The sequence below is a fragment of the Spermophilus citellus genome, assembly GCF_964194105.1.
Source record: "Spermophilus citellus genome assembly, chromosome: 4".
NCBI classification, from domain to species: domain Eukaryota; kingdom Metazoa; phylum Chordata; class Mammalia; order Rodentia; family Sciuridae; genus Spermophilus; species Spermophilus citellus.
The window spans coordinates 219,042,108-219,060,133 of record NC_138185.1 but is presented as its reverse complement, the minus strand read 5'-3'; the positions used below and the strand labels follow the sequence as shown (position 1 = coordinate 219,060,133).

Sequence of the window (18,026 nt, the reverse complement as noted above, 5' to 3'; positions counted from 1 at the left end):
CTTCCGCGACGGGTGTCGGGGGACGGCGCGGTGTCGGAGGCTCCGGACGGCAGTCTGCCCTCAGGCGGGGATACCCTAGTGGCCGAGTGGGGGCGACGCGGTTCCGATGGCGCGGGAAGGTTCCGCTGCGACCCCCGGCCCCCGAGGCGCCGCTTCCGGTGCACCGTGCTGACCCGCCCTTCTCGCCTCCCGAGGCGCCGGCGCGTGAACCATGTGCTGCTCGGGGGCGCGGGTGGGTCGCTGCCGTGGGTTATGACAACTTTCTCAACCGCACCGTAGTTTACCGAAGGTAGGAGTCATGCTTACTTCATAGGGTAACCGAGGCTTTATGCGGTGAAGCCAGAGAGGTGCTTAGCTCGGAGCCTGGCTCGGCGCGCCACAGCGTTGCTAGGACTCGCTCTCTCCTGCGCTACTGCGTTCCGCCGACGGAGCCCCTCGTCCGTCTGGTCCACTGATGTTCCTGATGTCTGTATGCAGGCTCTCCGCAGATATTTATTGAGTGGATAAGTTTTGCTAGATCGGATTGTGATGACAGCCAGTTCTGCAACACGAGCTACTTGATAAAGCTGTCGGTAACTACTGAGATTTTAGCAAAGGCTGTTTTGAGCCGAATTTCCCCCCAGGCTGTGTTTCCAGCCCTTAATCTCTTTGTGGTGGGACCTAGAATTCGACCTTCTGCCTTGTCACCGGTAAAAGCTTGAAAAGGTGCCTGAGGCGGCCCCTGCACTCTGACGTTCTTTCCCTCTGTAAATTAGAATGGACATTCCAAAGTGTTGCACAAGTTAATAGGGGTAGGGTGGGGGTCAAATGAGTAGGGGAAAGCGTTAGCCTGACGTTTCAAAACTCTAAATATTTTTATATGCGCTTATAAATCCGCAGAAGATCTGACAAAGGACTTATTTTCCTTCTAGGACTAATGATTCAGAATGCGAAAAGCACAGGCTGTAAATCTGTATGCCACATTTGGCTGTTAACCACTTGAAATGAGGCTGTTCCATTTAATCTGAGCTGTAAATGCAAAATACACACGGATTTCGGAGATTTTAGCACAAATTAATAATGTGAAATACTGTAATCAATTACTTTATATTGTTTACATGTTGAAATAATGTTTTGGTTCTGTTGCATTAAAGAAAATGTTATTAAAATTAATCTCACTTGGGGGGCTGGCATCTCCAAAAAATTTGAGGATATGAGATTCAGAGAAATCCATAACCTATTAAGGCTTCGGTCTTAAAAGTGGTCAATGGAGTGCTGGGATTGTAGCTCAGTGGTAGAGCCTAACATGTGTGAGGCCCTAGGTTTGATCCCCAGCACCACATAAAACTAAATAAACAAAAGTATTGTGTCCATCTACAACTAAAAATATATTTAAAAAAAAAAAAAGTGGTCAGTGAAGTCCTAGCCCAGGGTCCTGACTGGGGAACTGTCAAATGAGGTCTATTTGCCCCAAAAAACAAGAAGAAAAGGTAACATTGAAAAACATGAAAGGAGCTTTACTCTTTAAAGCATGACTGTACTGAGAAAACAAAGGCCCTTAGCCCAGAGACTGAGAATGACTTTGATGTTTTATAAGGGAATAGGGGCAATGGTGAGGGGGGTCTGCATAGCTGGCCGGATTTCATAAGCTGCCAAAACAGGTGATCTTGACCAGGTCATTATCTCAGGATTGGGCAGGCAGGGCCTTGTTCCAGAGGAGAAAGTGCTGTTGCCTGGTAGGGAGCTGGTGGTAAGGTTGACTCATCACATGATCATTATCCTATCAGACCTTGTTTCTGGAATCCAAGGTGACTCAGAGCAAAGAAGATGAATGCAAAATGCAGGCAGAGATGCCAAGTCTTTAATCCTGCTTTTAACCATCCATTGGACATTTGCAGGAAAAAGTAAAGAGTCTTAAATCCTTGATACTGAAGTTGCTCATAATAATGTGTCTGAAGGTGTTGAAAGGAAAGTGAGGAACGAGAGACAGGTAAGCAAGAAATGAAAGACAGAGACCAGGCAGACATAAACAGGAGAGTTTATTTGTCAGAGCTGTCAAATAAAGGCCATCTCTCTATAGTGGAAAGAGGCAAAACAGGCTTGGGTTCCAGGACTTTTATGGGGCAGGCTCAGGATCCTACTGTAGGTGGTTAGGGGTTGAACTGGTATGAGGGAGTGGGAAAGCGAAACTTTTCCCTTAAAATGGTGACTGTCACTTAAGATGTCCTTCCAGATGCTAAGCAAGGATCTTGTAGTCCCCACTTTTTTGTTTTTTATTGGGCCTCTTAGGAAACAGGGATGTAGGTCAATCTTCTATATGAGTGCTCTATATGTTGGTTTTGATACACACACAGACAAGACAGTACACAGAATAAATGAGTGAAGGCCTTATCACTTTTAAAACTTATTAGATTAAGAGCTGAAGGGAAATCAAGAAATGAGAGGTAAGTAAGAAATGAAAGGCAGAGATCAGGCAGACATACACAGGAGAGTTTATTATTTTTCAGTGCTGACAAATAAAGGCCATCTCTCTATAGTGGAGAGGCAAAACAGGCTTGGGTTCCAGGACTTTCATGGGGCAGGCTGAGGAATCAGAGCCTAGCTGCTGGTGGTTAGGGGTTGGGTTGGTATGAGGGAGTGGTGAGCCTTTCTCAGAAATGCCCTTGGGCCGGAAAGTGAAACTTTTTCCTTAAAATGGTGGTTGTCACTTAAGATGGCCATCCAGATGCTAAGCAAGGACTTTTAAGAGCCAACTTTGTAAACTGGTCTCTGAGCCAAATGGAGTTTTAGTTAGTCCTAGGAAAAAAATGATATGACCATTAATTACTTCATTAAAGTGATATGAGAGAAAGAGATAGGGAGGAGGGAGAGGGAGAAAATTTTGAAGTCATTCTGTGTTGTAGCCAAGGGAAAATTTAAATTGACTTTTTTTTTTTTTTTTTTTTTTAAGTTTTAAGCCTTTTATCAAGCCTGCTGAGTCTGCCCTTTGTATTTCAGTGTTAGCTTCAGTGTGGCCTTGGCCAGGGACATTGCTGCCCAGGGCTTTACAATGTACTGTGCCCATAGAAGCAGGGAGGAGGGTTCTGCGTCCCTTGTTTGTCTACAAGTAGGGTCTCTGGAGAATCCAGAGCTTTAGTGGCAAGTAGAAGCTGGCGGGGCGGTGGGCAAGAGGAGCCCAGGGAAGGCTAAGAGTGAGAAAGGAGAGAGCTGCACATAAGGGGTTTCCTGCCATTTTCCTGAGCGCTTGCAAACGTTATGAAGATTAAGGACCCAAATGAGGCCAAAGTGTAGATGAAGAAGAGCGCCAGGTGAATGGCAGAAGGAGTATGGTCACTGTCCTGGGCCCTTAGGCCAGGATCCCAAAGCAGCCCAAATCCCTGAGGGGAGAGCAAAGCTGATGGGAGAACTGATGGAGTCACCGGCATCAATGAAAGAAAAGTGGCACAGAACTAGTCACACACCCACCTGGGGTAAGAAGCAGGTTTATTGTCAGGAGCCTGACAAGGCTACTCTGCAAAGAGAGAGCAGCGGCAGCAAGGAGGGACAGCAGGTGTTGTGATTGGGCCAGAAAATGGAGGGGGGTTTGAGACGACGTGAATGGCCTCGTGGTGTGAGGCGATCCCAGCCGGTAGGGTCCACCTGGGAAGGGGTAATGGGAAGGCACTGGCAGATGGAATAGAGGACGGTCCTAAGGTGAGGGTGAGGATCAGGGGAGCAGCAGGTGAGTCTCGATGGAAGTGTACACCAGGGGAGAAGGAAAGTGTCACCTCCAACTTTGTAAGGATGTCCCTTCCCATAGGGAAACAGGGCACTGTGGAATGACCAGAAAGGAGGGGTAAAAATTAGCCAAAAGCGCAAACAAGGCTGAGTGTCTGTGAGGGTTGTAAGGTTTGCCCTCTACCCCACAACAGAGGTCATAGAGCGAGTGGTAGCCCCAGGACTCCTTGAGGACTGAATATGTAGCCCCAGGGTCTAGGAGGAAGGAGACAGGCCCACCTGAAATGCACAGTTACCCTGGGTTCCCGCGGAGTGAAGGGACTGGTCAGGTGATGGGGACCTGGGCCTCCCCAGTCCTCTGCAGTCAGTCTTAAGAGTTGGAAAGGGGAGCCAGAAGGGCCGGGTGGCTGGGAGCCACAAGAGCTTGGGGACAGTCAACGGCCCAGTGTCCCTCCTGATGGCATTTAGGACAAGGGCCCATAGGCTTGCAAGGCTTGGGACATGTACAAGCCCAGTGACCCAGCTGACCACATGTAAAGCAGGGTCCAAGTGGTCCTGAGGGACCCTTCCGCGGGCCAGTGCAACAGGGACAGATGCTGAGGCTGGTCGGACAACTTGGGCAAGCATCTGATATTTCTGCTCCCAGGCCTTCTCCTCTCTCCCGTTATACTCCCCAAAGGCCACTCCCCCACCTCAGCTTGGGGAGTTAGGGGCCCCCTCTCGAGGTGCCTTAGTTTGGCCTTAATATCGGGGAAACTGGGAGAAAGAGCAGTCATGAGAGTTGTCTCCCATCTGGAGTCTCAGGGTCCCGATTAGTATGTGGTAGTGAAGCCTTGGTCAGGTGGTCTAGAAATGCTGAAGGGTTTTCACCCTTATCTGGGAAGATTTCCTGGAGCCTTTCACAATTGACAGCCTTTCTAAGTCCTGCCAGGAGGCGAGTAATGAATTGGTTTCTACTAGTTACTCCTCCAGGCGAATTACAATCCCACTGGGGTCCTGATTGGGATCCCGTCAGTGCCGATTGGATGGGCAGCGGAGGTCTGATGTCCCCGTCAGCATAATTTCTAGCTTGCTCCCAAACTCACTGTGCTCCTCGGGCAGGAGGGTGTTCGACAAGATCATATGGACATCAGGGAAGGTCAAATCGTGATTGGGTCAGATACTGAGACTCTTTGATATGTGTACTTGAAGTATCGGACCCAAGCTCCTTTTCTATTGTGAAAGATTTGACAAAGAGAAAGGCACCTGAACCTGGATTACACCATCTACCCAGCCACCTCGAGAAGAGGACACAGAGATGCAGGCTGGGCAGCGGCAGTCCATGAATGTGTGGTAGGAGGACAGGAGGGCAGAGGGGCCCAGGGGACAGTGGCCCAGAGGCTTCATTAGAAAGAGAATCGTGGTATGGCAGGGGTTCATCCGCTGGGTCGAAGGAGAAGGAGTCCTGGGTAGGATCTTCTGTCCCTTTGGAAGCAGACTTAGGGGAGGTGAGAGCTCAGAGGACTTGTGCAGGAGAGCAGGAGTTGCAGAGAGAGGGCTTGGAATGCAGAGAGGAGAAGACTGAACATAGGATATCTCTTTCCATTTTCCAGAACGCTCACAATAGTTGAAAATGCCTCTGGTAATATTGGGATCTAGAGTGCCGTTAGGTGGCCACTTAGAGTCATTGTCCAAAGGATCTTGAGGCCAGGTCTAATTGCACAAGCGGATAAGTTTTGGGAGGTTTAGGTTCAGGGTGAGAGAGACCCTAAGTTAGCAAGGAGGCAGCCTGGGGGACTGTGGGAGGGAATGGATGAGGAGCTGCCCGTGGTGAGTTTAGAGGTGGAGTGTCCCCCAATCTCTAGTATCACCTAGTCAAGAGGAGGGTTACGCTCAGGGGGTTGTCACCACCGCTGGGTAAGCATTGGGGCAGGACCCTGTAGAGGCACTTGGGCACCTGGCCAGGACTATGTAGAAGGGGCAGAAGCCCATGGAGATTAACCCAAGGCTGAGAGATCATCTCACCAGGATTAATTCCCAATCACACTTAGTGGTTTTTTCTCAAAACCCAGAACTCAAATAAAAGGCCAGCTATAGACCTGGTCAACAGTAGGGATCAGCCATAGCTGTGAAAGTTGTGGGTGGGGACCACACAGTAACCTTGGGAGTCCCAGGACCTGTAGGTCGTTTAGGTCAACTAGAGAACAGGGTCTTATCTGCAATGTCCAGTGGTGGGTGTGGAGAGGACATTTGGCAGAATGGGGGGCCTGGTCTCCTGATGGAATCTGGATTGGGGCCCGGGGAATGCTCAGTGACCCTCGAAGAGGGGAGTGGGCACACTGGGGAACCCGATCTCAGGTTTCAGCACCAGAATGAAGGGAAAGCAAGGAACGAGAGATGGATACGCGAGAAATGAAAGAGCTGCGCACAAGAGTTTATTTGTCAGAGTGACAAATAAAGGCCATCTCTATAGTGGAGAAAGGCAAAACAGTCTTGGGTTCCAGGATGGGGCAGGCTCAGGAATCAGAGACCAGCCGGTCCTACTGCAGGTGGTTAGGGTTGGGTTGGTGTGAGGGAGTGGTGAGCCTTTCTCAGAAAGGCCCTTGGGCGGGAAAGTGAAACTTTTCCTTAAAATTGTGGCTGTCACTTAAGATGGCCATCCAGATGCTAATCAAGGTGTGCTTTATGAATTAAAGAATGGGAACTTCAGCTCATACTGTCCTTTTCCAGGCATCTCAGAAAATATTGAAAAAGAAACAGGTGGACATTAAACCTTTGTGTTTTTGGCCTATAGCTGTTCCAAATAAGCTGTTTCCGCCTTCCCTAGAATGAGAGAGAGAGCAATGTAGCAGAAGTGATGAATATTTATTTAGTACCTAGAATGTGCTAGGTATCATTCTACATGCCAGAGACATTTACAAAGAACTACACAAGGGGATGGAATCAAGGTAGATGTCACATGAGCTGTAACTTTTGAAACATCCTGATAGAAAAGTCAGGATTTGGGCTGGGTGTGATGGTTCACACCTGCAGTTCTAGCAACCAGGGAGGCTGAGGCAGGAGGAAGAATGGACAGACAGGCAAGAAGGGCACATTAAGTAAAGGAAACAATTAAAAAATAGAAAAGTGCAAATAATTTTACATTTATTTGGAGAAAGAGATTTTTGAAGTAACTCAACACGGAATGTCGTGGGGAGTAGTCAAAAGAAAGCTGAAAGTGAGAGGTTGAAGATGAGGGCCTTTCATTCAGCACCTGGTTGTTGTGTGCCTACCCTGTGCCATGACTATGCTGGGGGGGGTGGGTTGTTACTTTTCACTTTGAAAAATAAAATCACAGCCACAGTGGCACATACCTGTAATCCTAGACACTCAGGAGGCTGAGGCAGGAGGATCACGAGTTCAAAGCCAGCCTCAATAACTTAGCAAGGCACCAAGCAACTCAGTGAGACCCTGTCTCTAAATAAAAATATAAAATAAGGCTGGGGATGTGGCTCAGTGGTTGAGTGCCCTGAGTTCAGTCCCCTGTACCAAAATAAAATAGATTAAAAAAAAAAAAATCACAGACCCACATAGCCCTTACAAAAAGGGTGAGGGAGGACAAATAATAAGTTCATAAACAGACAAGGGAATTACAGAGTGTGCTAAGCGCCATAAATAAAACATACAAAGTGACAGAATGAGGGGAGATCAACTCCAAATAGTGTGGTCAAAGAAGTCAAGGCTTTTCAGAGTAGCTGAGACCTAAAGCTACCCTAAAAGATGTAGATTTTGCCTTTTTGTGAATAGGAGAGCCATGGAAGGTTTTGTAACAGGAGTGAGATTTCATTTGTATTTTTGAAAGTGTAGGAGGGAATAAATCTGAACAGGGGAAGTTTTGAAGGTATGAGTGAGTTCTTACCAGTTCAGGTGAGTGAGGGATGATGATGCTTAAATAAGGAAAAAGGGGACAGTTTGAGAGAGATTTACGAGGCACAGTTTATCCTGGAAAGGAGAAGACAAAGATGACTTCAGAGGTTCTAGGAAGGGTGACAACATGGATGCAGCTACCAGTAAATGAAATAGGAAGCAGGAGGGGAACGGGGTGAGTGCCCTAGTTTGAGTATCGATTTGGAAGTGTTGTGGGGCCTTCACAAATGGCTTTTAGGCGTTAAAATGTGCTTTGGGAGCTGAGGAGAAAAGATCTGGGCCAAAAATAGAGATTAAGAATTCCGAAGGCAAGAATCATAGGTTGGAGTCATGTTTCAGCTCTGGTAGGACCTTAAGCACACCCACCCACTACTCCAACTCAAGTTTCACACGTGAGTGATTCACAAGGTATTCACCTGTCACATTTAGGACCCAATTAAGAATACAGCTTTAGCCAAGGAAGCGAGGAGTGATGAGGCCAGTTACCAGTATATAAGAGTCGCTGGACCGTGACCCATGTCTCACTTGTCCTAATGTCCCTCTGTAACAGGGGTCCACTTTATGCTTTGAATATAGCCCTTGCTTCTCTGCCACTGCAACTTATTTTTTAAGTGAACATATTTCTTTCTCTTCCTCTCTCCCTGCTCCCCCCTAATCTCTCCCCCTCCCTAATCTCAGGGGAAACAGAGTCACCTTTCTTTCCCATCCTAGGCAGAGGTATCTGTCTCTGAGTATACACCACCATAGGAATAATCCAAACTCTGGGGACGGCACCAGAAGATCTCAGAAATAACTGCCTCCCAAATTAACCAGTGAGTTACAGCTCTAACAGAGAATGCCTGGAATGCAGCCTTTCAATCACCTCTTTAAAGCCCCCCTTCCTGCTGATGGGCAGAATCACAGACTTTGGGACAGGAGTCCCCAGTATTTCTCCTTTGCTATAAACCTTCTCTTTTCTTTTTCTCAAAACCGAGTCCTCCTCATGGGTTGGCATCAGAGACAAGGACTAAGCTTGCAGCAGTATCTCCAGCTGCTGGAGTGTACACTACCATGGGCCCTTGGCTTCATTGCCAGTGTTTTCTACTGACTGCTGAGAAGATGTATTGTACTGGTATCTTTTTTTGTTTTTGTTTTGAGCCCTATTTTGTATTTTTATTTAGAGACAGGGCCTCAACTGAGTTGCTTAGTGCCTCACCATTGCTGAGGCAGGCTTTGATCCTCCTGTCTCAGCCTCCCAAGCTGCTGGGATTACAGGCATGTGCCACCACACCCAGCCTACTGATATCTTAAGTATTATTCAGGTAGCCTTTTTTTTTTTAAGTTTTATATATATATATTAGTTGTAGGTGGGCACAATGTCTTTTTTATGTGGTGCTAAGCATTGAACCCAGTACCTCACCTGCACTAGGTGAGCACTCTACCACTGAGCCACAACCCCAGCCCCTATTCAGGTAGCTTTTTTTTTTTTTGTACTAGAAATGGAACCCAGACACTTTTTTTTTTTTTGAGAGAGAGAGAGAGAGAATTTTAATATTTATTTTTTTAGTTTTCAGCAGACACAACATCTTTGTTGGTATGTGGTGCTGAGGATTGAACCCGGGCCGCACGCATACCAGGTGACTGCACTACCGCTTGAGCCACATCCCCAGCCCAAGGGACACTTTTGAGACAGAGTCTCCTGTGTTGATTTGGGCCTAACTTAGTTGCTGAGGCTAGCCTGCAACTTGCAATCCTCCTGCCTCAGGTAGCATTTTAAACAGAACAAGGTCATAAAGAGATGAATTCCAAAGCTGGTTTACAAAGTCCACAGTGTATGAAACCAAAAAAAAAAAAAAAAATGTTGTTGAGAGCAGAACCTCCTCATATATCGGGAGCTACTTGGATTGTAGCTGGTATCATTTAGGAGATAACAGTCCGAGATACTGTATGACTTGGAGATTTTTATTAATAATAAAGTTTGATGGTTCACTTGGCCAATACTTTACAAAATTAATCAGAAATTGTATTTAGAAGTTACTAAAGCAGTGCTCATAGCAGCAGCAATATACTAAAACTGGAACAATACAGAGAAGGTTAGCATGGCCCCTGTCCGAGGATAACACGCAAACTCACGAAGTGTTCGATATTTTTTTTAAAAGAATTGTTTACTGATTGGCAGCCATTATGAAGTCAAACAACAACAAGTGCTGGCGAGGATGTGGAGAAAAGGGTACACTTGTACATTGCTGGTGGGACTGCAAATTGGTGCGGCCAATTTGGAAAGCAGTATGGAGATTCCTGGGAAAGCTGGGAATGGAACCACCATTTGACCCAGCTATTGCCCTTCTTGGACTACTGCTACATGGATGTTCATAGCAGCACAATTCACAATAGCTAGACTGTGGAACCAACTTAGATGCCCTTCAATAGATGAATGGATTAAAAATGTGGCATTTATACACAATGGAGTATTACTCAGCACTAAAAAATGACAAAATCATGGAATTTCCAGGGAAATGGATGGCATTAGAGCAGATTATGCTAAGTGAAGCTAGCCAATCCCTAAAAAACAAATGCCAAATGTCTTCTTTGATATAAGGAGAGCAACTAAAAACAGAGCAGGGAGGAAGAGCATGAGAAAAAGATTAACATTAAACAGGGACGAGAGGTGGGAGGGAAAGGGAGAGAGAAGGGAAATTGCATGGAAATGGAAGGAGACCCTCATTGTTATACAAAATTACATATAAGAGGATGTGAGGGGAAAGGGAAAAAAATCAAGGGAGAGAAATGAATTACAGTAGATGGGGTAGAGAGAGAAGATGGGAGGGGAGGGGAGGGGGATAGTAGAGGATAGGAAGGGCAGCAGAATACAACAGTCACTAATATGGCAATATGTAAAAACGTGGATGTGTAACCGATGTGATTCTGCAATCTGTATTTGGGGTAAAAATGGGAGTTCATAACCCACTTGAATCTAATGTATGAAATATGATATGTCAAGAGCTTTGTAATGTTTTGAACAACCAATAAAAAAAATAAAATAAAATAAAAAATTTAAAAAAGAATTGTTTACTAAGAATAATAGCAGAAGCACTTCCATCTAATGAGTACCATATTATTGAGTTGTCCTTTCATTAAATTCTCATCCCCCTTTGTTAAATAAAAGTTTAAGGTCATTGTTTTAGAATAAACTCCTGTAGTAGCCTCAACAGACTAGACTAAAACCCAAAATGAAGGTGCTTGCTAAAGTTCCACCAAAATAAACAATTATCTGACTTTCCCAGGAGTCAGGAAAGAGATGCCAAAATTACCAACAATCCAGTTCCAGCAGCATGAAATTGAAGTTCCCTCAGCTTTCATCTTTACAAAACAAAACCCCCCAATCCTAAACTAACCTGGTGTCAACCAATCAGTTGTCTGTTATTCTGCCTTCTTGTTCCTTGTTTTTGCTTTCTTAGGCTTTTTCTGTCTATAAAACCAACATCTAGGGCCCGAGGGGGTAACTCAGTGGTGGAGCACTTGCCTAATTTGGGTGAGACCCTGTGTTGCATTCCCAGCCCCTCAAAAAAGGAAAGTTGCTCAGCCTGAGGCAGGACAGAGAAATCAAAGGTAGGTGGAGAGGAGACAAAAGACAAAGATAGCATTTTTTTTTTTTTTTTGAAAGAGAATTTTTACTATTTATTTTTTAGTTCTCCGCGGACACAACATCTTTCTTTGTATGTGGTGCTGAGGATCGAACCCGGGCCGCACGCATGCCAGGCGAGCGCGCTACCACTTGAGCCACATCCCCAGCCCCAAGATAGCATTTTTTTAAAGATATTTTTTATGTGTCAATGGATCTTTTATTTTATTTATTTATATGCAGTGCTGAGGATCGAACCCAGAGCCTCACACATGCCAGGCAAGTGCTCTAGCCCTGAGCCACAGCTCCAGCCCCAAGAGAATTGAATTTTAGTCTGAGGTTCTGCATATCATTCAAGGCCTGTCTTTCCTCAGTCTGTTTGCCAGTACTATCACTTGCAAATTTTGGGGAAATCTATACATTCTATTTTTTTGGTACTGGAGGTTGAACGCACTCTACCACTGTTACAACCCCAGCCTTTTGATACAGGGTTTCACTAAAGCTGGCTTCAAACTTACAGTCTCCTTCCCCAGTCTCCCAAATCGCTGGGACTACAGGTGTGTGACATTGCACCTGGATGCAAATCTTAAAGTTACCCAGATCTACCCACTTATGAAAATTACCTTGTGCACTGTTAATTATTCACTAAACACATTAAGTCGAGAGACAATATATAAAGAAACCTAACTTAGAGTTTCCAGTGTTGTCTCCATTATCGGATTCTCAAGACCTGAGAACCACCAGACTGATGTCATCCGCACATACCTCACCATGCCCACCCCTCACTTGTTTCATTTAAAAGAGGAGGTTCCACACATAAATCAGTTGTTCCTATACACCACTGCTGAATTGACTGAAAGAGAAATTAGGAAAACTCTCCCACTCACGATAGATTCAAAGAAAATAAAATACTTGGGAATCAATCTAACAAAAGAGGTGAAAGACCTCTACGATGAAAACCTTTGTAGAAATAGAAAAAAAGCAGTCATAAAATTCAAATTTGTTGAAATAAGAGGCCCAGAATAGCCAAAGCAATCCTTAGTGAGAAAAACAAATCAGTAGGCATCACAATACCAGACTTTAAGTTAGACTACAGAGCTATAGTAGCAAGAATATTGTGGTATTGGCACCAAACGACATGAAGACCAATGGAACAGAATAGAAGACACAGAGACACTCCCACATAAATACAGTTCTCATACTAGTCAAAGGCGCCATAAACATACATTGGAGAAAAGAAACCCTCTTCAACAAACAAATGGCACTGGGGAAACTGGGAATTCACAGGTAGCAGAATGAACTTGAACCCTTATCTCTCACCCTGAACAAAAGTCAACTGACAGTGGATCAAGGACCTAGGTGTTACACCAGAGACCCTGAGCTACTGGAAGAAAATGTAGGCCCAACTCCCCATCATGTCGGCTTAGGAACTGACTTCCTCAACAAGACTTCTGAAGTACAAGAAGGAAAATCAAGAACCAATAAATGGGATGGTATCAAACTAAGAACTCCATAGCAAAGGAAATATTCAAGAATATGAAGTGAGAGCCTACAGAATGGGAGAAAATCTTTGCCACCCACACCTCAGGTAGAGCACTGATCGTCAACATCTTCTAGCAATTAGAGAAATGCAAATCAGAACTACACTGAGATTCCATCTCATTCCAGTCAGATGGCAATTATCATACAAGTAAAAATAAGCGTTGGTGAGGATGTGGGGGGGGAAAGTACACCTACACTGTACACCAAAGTAATCCCCCCTGAGGACTCCCCCCCTTGAAGGGGTAGAGCGCTTGCCTAGCACATGTGAAGTACAAATTGGTGGAACTACTCTGGAAAGCAGTATGGAGATTCCTTAGAAAACTTGGAATGGAACCACCATTTGACCCAGTTATTCCACTCTTCCGTATCTACCCAAAGAACTTAAAATCCACTTACTACAATGGTGCAGCCTTATCAGCGTTTATAGAAGCTCAATTCACAATAGCCAAGCTATGGAACCAACCTAGATGCCCTTTAACAGATGAAAGGCATAAGAAAATGTGAGATATATATATATACACACACACACATACACACACACACACACACAATGGAATATTACTCAGCCATAAAGAAGAATGAAATTGATAGCATTTGCCAGTAAATGGATGGAACTAGAGACAATCATACTAAATAAGCCAATCCCCTCAAAAATCGAAGGCCAAATTCTCTCTGATTTGTAAATGATAATATACAATAAGGGTGATGGAGGGGAGAATAAAAGTTCATTGGATTAGTCAAAGGGGAATGAGGGAGTGGGGATGGGAATAGGAAAGACAGTAGAATGAATCAGACAACTTTCCAGTGTTCAACTATGAATACACAACCAGTGGAACTACACATCGTGTACAACCTCAAGAATGGGAACTTCATGTATGTATATCAAAACACATTCTACTGACGTGTATCTAAAAGAACAAAAATTTTGAATTGTATGTGGACACTATATCTTTATTTTTTATGTGGTGCTGAGGATCGAACCCAGTGCCTCACATGTGCAAGGCAAGCGCTTTGCCACTGAGCTACAGCCCCAGCCCCTAAAAAGAACGAATTTTAAAAAGTCATATTAGGGCTGGGGCTGGGGCTCAGGGGTAGAACGCTTGCCTAGCACATGTGAGGCACTGGGTTCAATCCTCAGCACACAATAAAATAGGGGTATGGTGTCCATCTACAACTAAAAAAAAAAATTCACATATTAAAAGAGCAGCCTGAGAACCCCTAGAGAGGCTCTTGAGTTTCTCTTGAATGTGTGTTCCCTGCTTTCCTAGATAAATCTCTGTTGCTCCTACTGACACATGCTGAAAGTAACTTCCATTGTGTATGTTAAGAAACCCACTTCTCCTGAGTTGAGATCCCCCTTCTGCAGTTCCTTTGGACCCTCTTCTGGTGGTATCTTGTCTCTACTGACAAACACATGAGAACACTTGTTTCTGTTTTGTTTTGGGGGGTGTTGGGGATTGAAGTCAGGGGCACTCAACCACGGAGCCACATCCCCGCTCTATTTTGTATTTTATCTAGAGACAGCGTCTCACTGAGTTGCTTAACACCTCACTTTTGCTGAGGCTGGCTGAGAACACTTATTTTTGAAAATGAAGTGCCTGATTCTAAAATAAGCACATAAAGCCAAGTAAAAGCTTTACATTTATTGAAATTTATCACTTAACACCTCTTCTTTTTTTTTCCTTTTGGTATTGGAGATTGAACTGAAGGGATCTTAACCACTAAACCATTTCCCCAGTCCTTTTTATTTTTATTTTGAGACAGGGTGTCTCAGTAAGGGGCCTAAATTGCTGACACTGGCCTTGAATCCCCCCCCCCCAGGGGAGTACCATCGATTGAACCCAGGGCACTTAACAACTGAGCTACAGCCCTTTTTTATATTTTATTTAGAAACAGTCTTCCTGAGTTGCTTAGGGCCACACTAAAATTGCTGAGGCTGGCTTTGAACTTGTGATCCTCCTGCTTCAGCTTCCTGAGCTGCTGGGATTACAAGTATGTTTTACCATGCCTAGCAATATTATCATTTTGATACCTGAGATTGAACCCAGGGGCTCTTTACCACTGAGCTACATCTCCAGTACTTTTTTAAATTTTTAATTTTGTTTTTTTTTTAATATTTATTTTTTAGGGTTTTTTAGGTGAACACAATATCTTTATTTTTTATTTTTATGTGGTATTGAGGATTGAACCCAGCGCCCCATGCATGCCAGGCGAGCATGCTACCGCTTGAGCCACATCCCCAGCCTGAATTTTTTTTTTTTTTTTTTATTTTGAGAGAGGTTCAAAATTGCCCAGGTTGTCCTTCAATTTGCAGTTCTCCTGTATCAGCCTCCCAAGTCACCATGATCACCATACCTGGCTGACTTTACTATTATTTTGAGGTAGAATATCAGCTCTTTAAAGGAATTATTAAAGCACAACTTGTACAGTATTCAAATTGCAAGGCCTTTGAACTCCCCCTCATCTCTGTAATATTCTTTCCCTATTGAATTTTTATAGACATGCCCAAATAACTGTGAGATAAACCAAGATACAGTGTATCGTCAATGTCCAGCTACCCAACAGGCTTCCTCTTAGCTGATCAGCCTCTATGGACACCACCAAGCAACCACTATTCTGACTTTATCACTGTAGGTTAATTATCGTCTTTTCAACTTTATATGAATGGAATTATATATTATTCACCCGTGAATTTAACAACTTTTTTTTTTTTTTTTTTTGGTACTGGGGATTGAACTCAGGGGCACTCAACCACTGAGCCATATCCCCAGCCCTGTTTTGTATTTTATTTAGAGACAGGGTCTCACTGAGTTGCTTCGCACCCCACTGTTGCTGAGGTTGGCTTTGAACTTGCCATTCTCCTGTCTCAGCCTCCCAAGCTGCTGGAACTACAGGTGTGTGCCACTGTGCCCAGCTTTTTTTTTTTTTTTTTTTTTTTAATTTATTTGTTTTGATGGTGACACCCATGAGATATTGCATCCCTGGCGAACGTCTGTGTAATTTGGAGGAGGGCAGCCCTGGCAGCGGCACCTATACCCGGCATGGCTACATCTTTTCGTTACTTGCAGGCTACGTGATGAAGAGCAGCAAGAACAGTGCGCTTCCTGTGGTATCTGTGATGAGAGAAGCAGAGTCCCAGTTACTTCCAGATGTGGGAACTATTGTAACCTGTAAGGTCTCATGCTTTGCCAAAGTGCACATCCTATATGTGGGCTCCACACCACTGAAGAACTCCTTCCAAGGAACTATAAGAAAGGAAGCTGTCCGAGCATCTGAAAAAGATAAGGTTGAAGTTTATAAGAGTTTCTGCCCAGGTGACATTGTTTGGGCCAAAGTGATCTAAGTGATTCGGAGTCCAACTACCTGCTGATCACTGCCAAAAATGAGCTGGGTGTGGTGGTGGCCCACAGTGAATCAGGTGTCCAGATGATTCCCACTAGTTGATGTGAGATGCAGTGTCCTAAGACCCACACTGAAGAATTCCGGAAAGTGGCCAGAGTACAGCCTGAATTTTTGCAGACCTAAGATGGTACATTTTACCCCACGGAGGGGGTAGCTATTTCTAAGAGTACGTGATGAAAATAACATCAAGATGCCATGGTCTTTATTCAGATACCTGGGGTCAGCCAGTAACCACTTCTAGAAAAATCTTCCAGTAATTTATTATAGGTGGAATGTTATTTTTATGAACCTTTTAGTAAATTGGATTCTTGAGGATAAAGCTTCTCTTTGGGGGAATTCCAACAAACTGTGTAACTTTGGAGATAGCCTGACAGGCCTTTTAAGTATATATATTTTTGCTGCAACAAAGAAAACATTTTTATAAAAAGGAAAAATTATTTGTTTTTTTATTCTAATTTGTTATATATGGCAGCAGAATGCATTACAATTCACATTACACATATAGAACACGACTTTTCAAATCTCTGGTTGTATACAAAGTATATTCACACCATTCATGTCTTCATACATGTACTTAGGGTAATGATGTCCATTTCATTCTACCATCTTTTATACTCCTGGGCCCACTCCCTCCCACCCCTTAGCCCTATCTAGAGTTCATAGAATCCTCCCATGCTCTTCCTCTCAACCCACTATGAATCAGCTTCCTTATAACAGAGAAAACATTTAGCATTCAGTTTTGGGGGATTGGCTAATTTCACTTAGCATTATATTCTCCAACTCCATTCATTTACCTTCAAATGCTGTAATTTCATTCTCTTTTATTACTGAGTAATATTCCATAGTGTATTTATACCACATTTCTTTATCCATTCATCTATAACATGGCATCTAGATTGGTTCCACAGTTTAGCTATGGTGAATTGTGCTGCTATAAACATTGATGTGGCTGCATCACTGTAGTATGCTGTTTTTAAGTCCTTTAGGTATAGACCGAGGAGTGGGATAGCTGGGTCAAATGGTGGTTCCATTCCCAGCAATCCTTAGCAAGAAGAGTGAAGCAGGTGGCATCACTATACCAGATCTTAAACTATACTCCAGAGCAATGGTAACAAAAACAGCATGGTATTGGCACCAAAATAGACCAGTAGACCATTGGTACAGAATAGAGGACACTACCCCACATAATTATAGTTATCTTATATTAGTCAAAGGTGCCAAAAACATACATTGGAGAAAAGATAGCCTCTTCAACAAATGGTGCTGGGAAAACTGGAAATCCATATGCAACAAAATGAAATTAAACTCCTCTTTTTTCTTTTTTTTTAAGGTACTGAGGATTGAACCCTGGGCCTCATGCACATCAGGCATGTGCTCTACCACTGAGCTTCGACCTCAGCAGTGTATCTAAATTCTTTTACTAACATTATGTCTGTCACATTCTTCCTATTGTTGGAGGTAATGGTCTATTCTTTGCTCTCTTTTTGGAAGAGTGCTGGGGATTGAACATGAATGCAAAGCAGGCACTCTACCACTGAGATACATTCTCCAGTCCCCAATACCCTGTTTTTCATTTCTGTGTATAATTATTTTCTTGTGTGACTTGAACACAGTATGTATTTTTCCCTTTGGTGAATACTTTCTACGGTTTGGCTTTTATGAATAAAAGTGTTCTTATTCATGTCTTTTGTTGGATATAAGCACTGATCTCTCTTGGTTATAGAGTAGTTCCCCCATCTTAAGGGGATGCATTCCAAGACCCCTATATTTGTGTTAATCAACTTTCCAGGACTGAAACAAGTGTCTGAGATAGTCAACTAATAAAAGAAAAGGCTAATTTTGGCCAACAGTTTCAGAGGTTTCAATCCATGATCAGTTGGCCCCTTAGCTTCGTGAGCAT

The 18,026-nt window shown here is 43.9% G+C and overlaps 1 long non-coding RNA gene and 1 pseudogene across 2 annotated transcripts; both read left to right on the top strand.

Moving 5' to 3' along the window:
- Positions 1-15: 15 nt before the first annotated feature.
- Positions 16-17,794, top strand: LOC308648620. Its single transcript, XR_014021888.1, has 3 exons — positions 16-289; positions 9,128-9,197; positions 17,457-17,794. It is a non-coding gene; the product is annotated as an uncharacterized lncRNA (long non-coding RNA).
- LOC308647064 (exosome complex component CSL4-like) lies at positions 15,678-16,643 on the top strand (annotated as a pseudogene). Its single transcript has one exon. The product of its transcript is annotated as an exosome complex component CSL4-like (transcript).
- Positions 17,795-18,026: the final 232 nt, after the last annotated feature.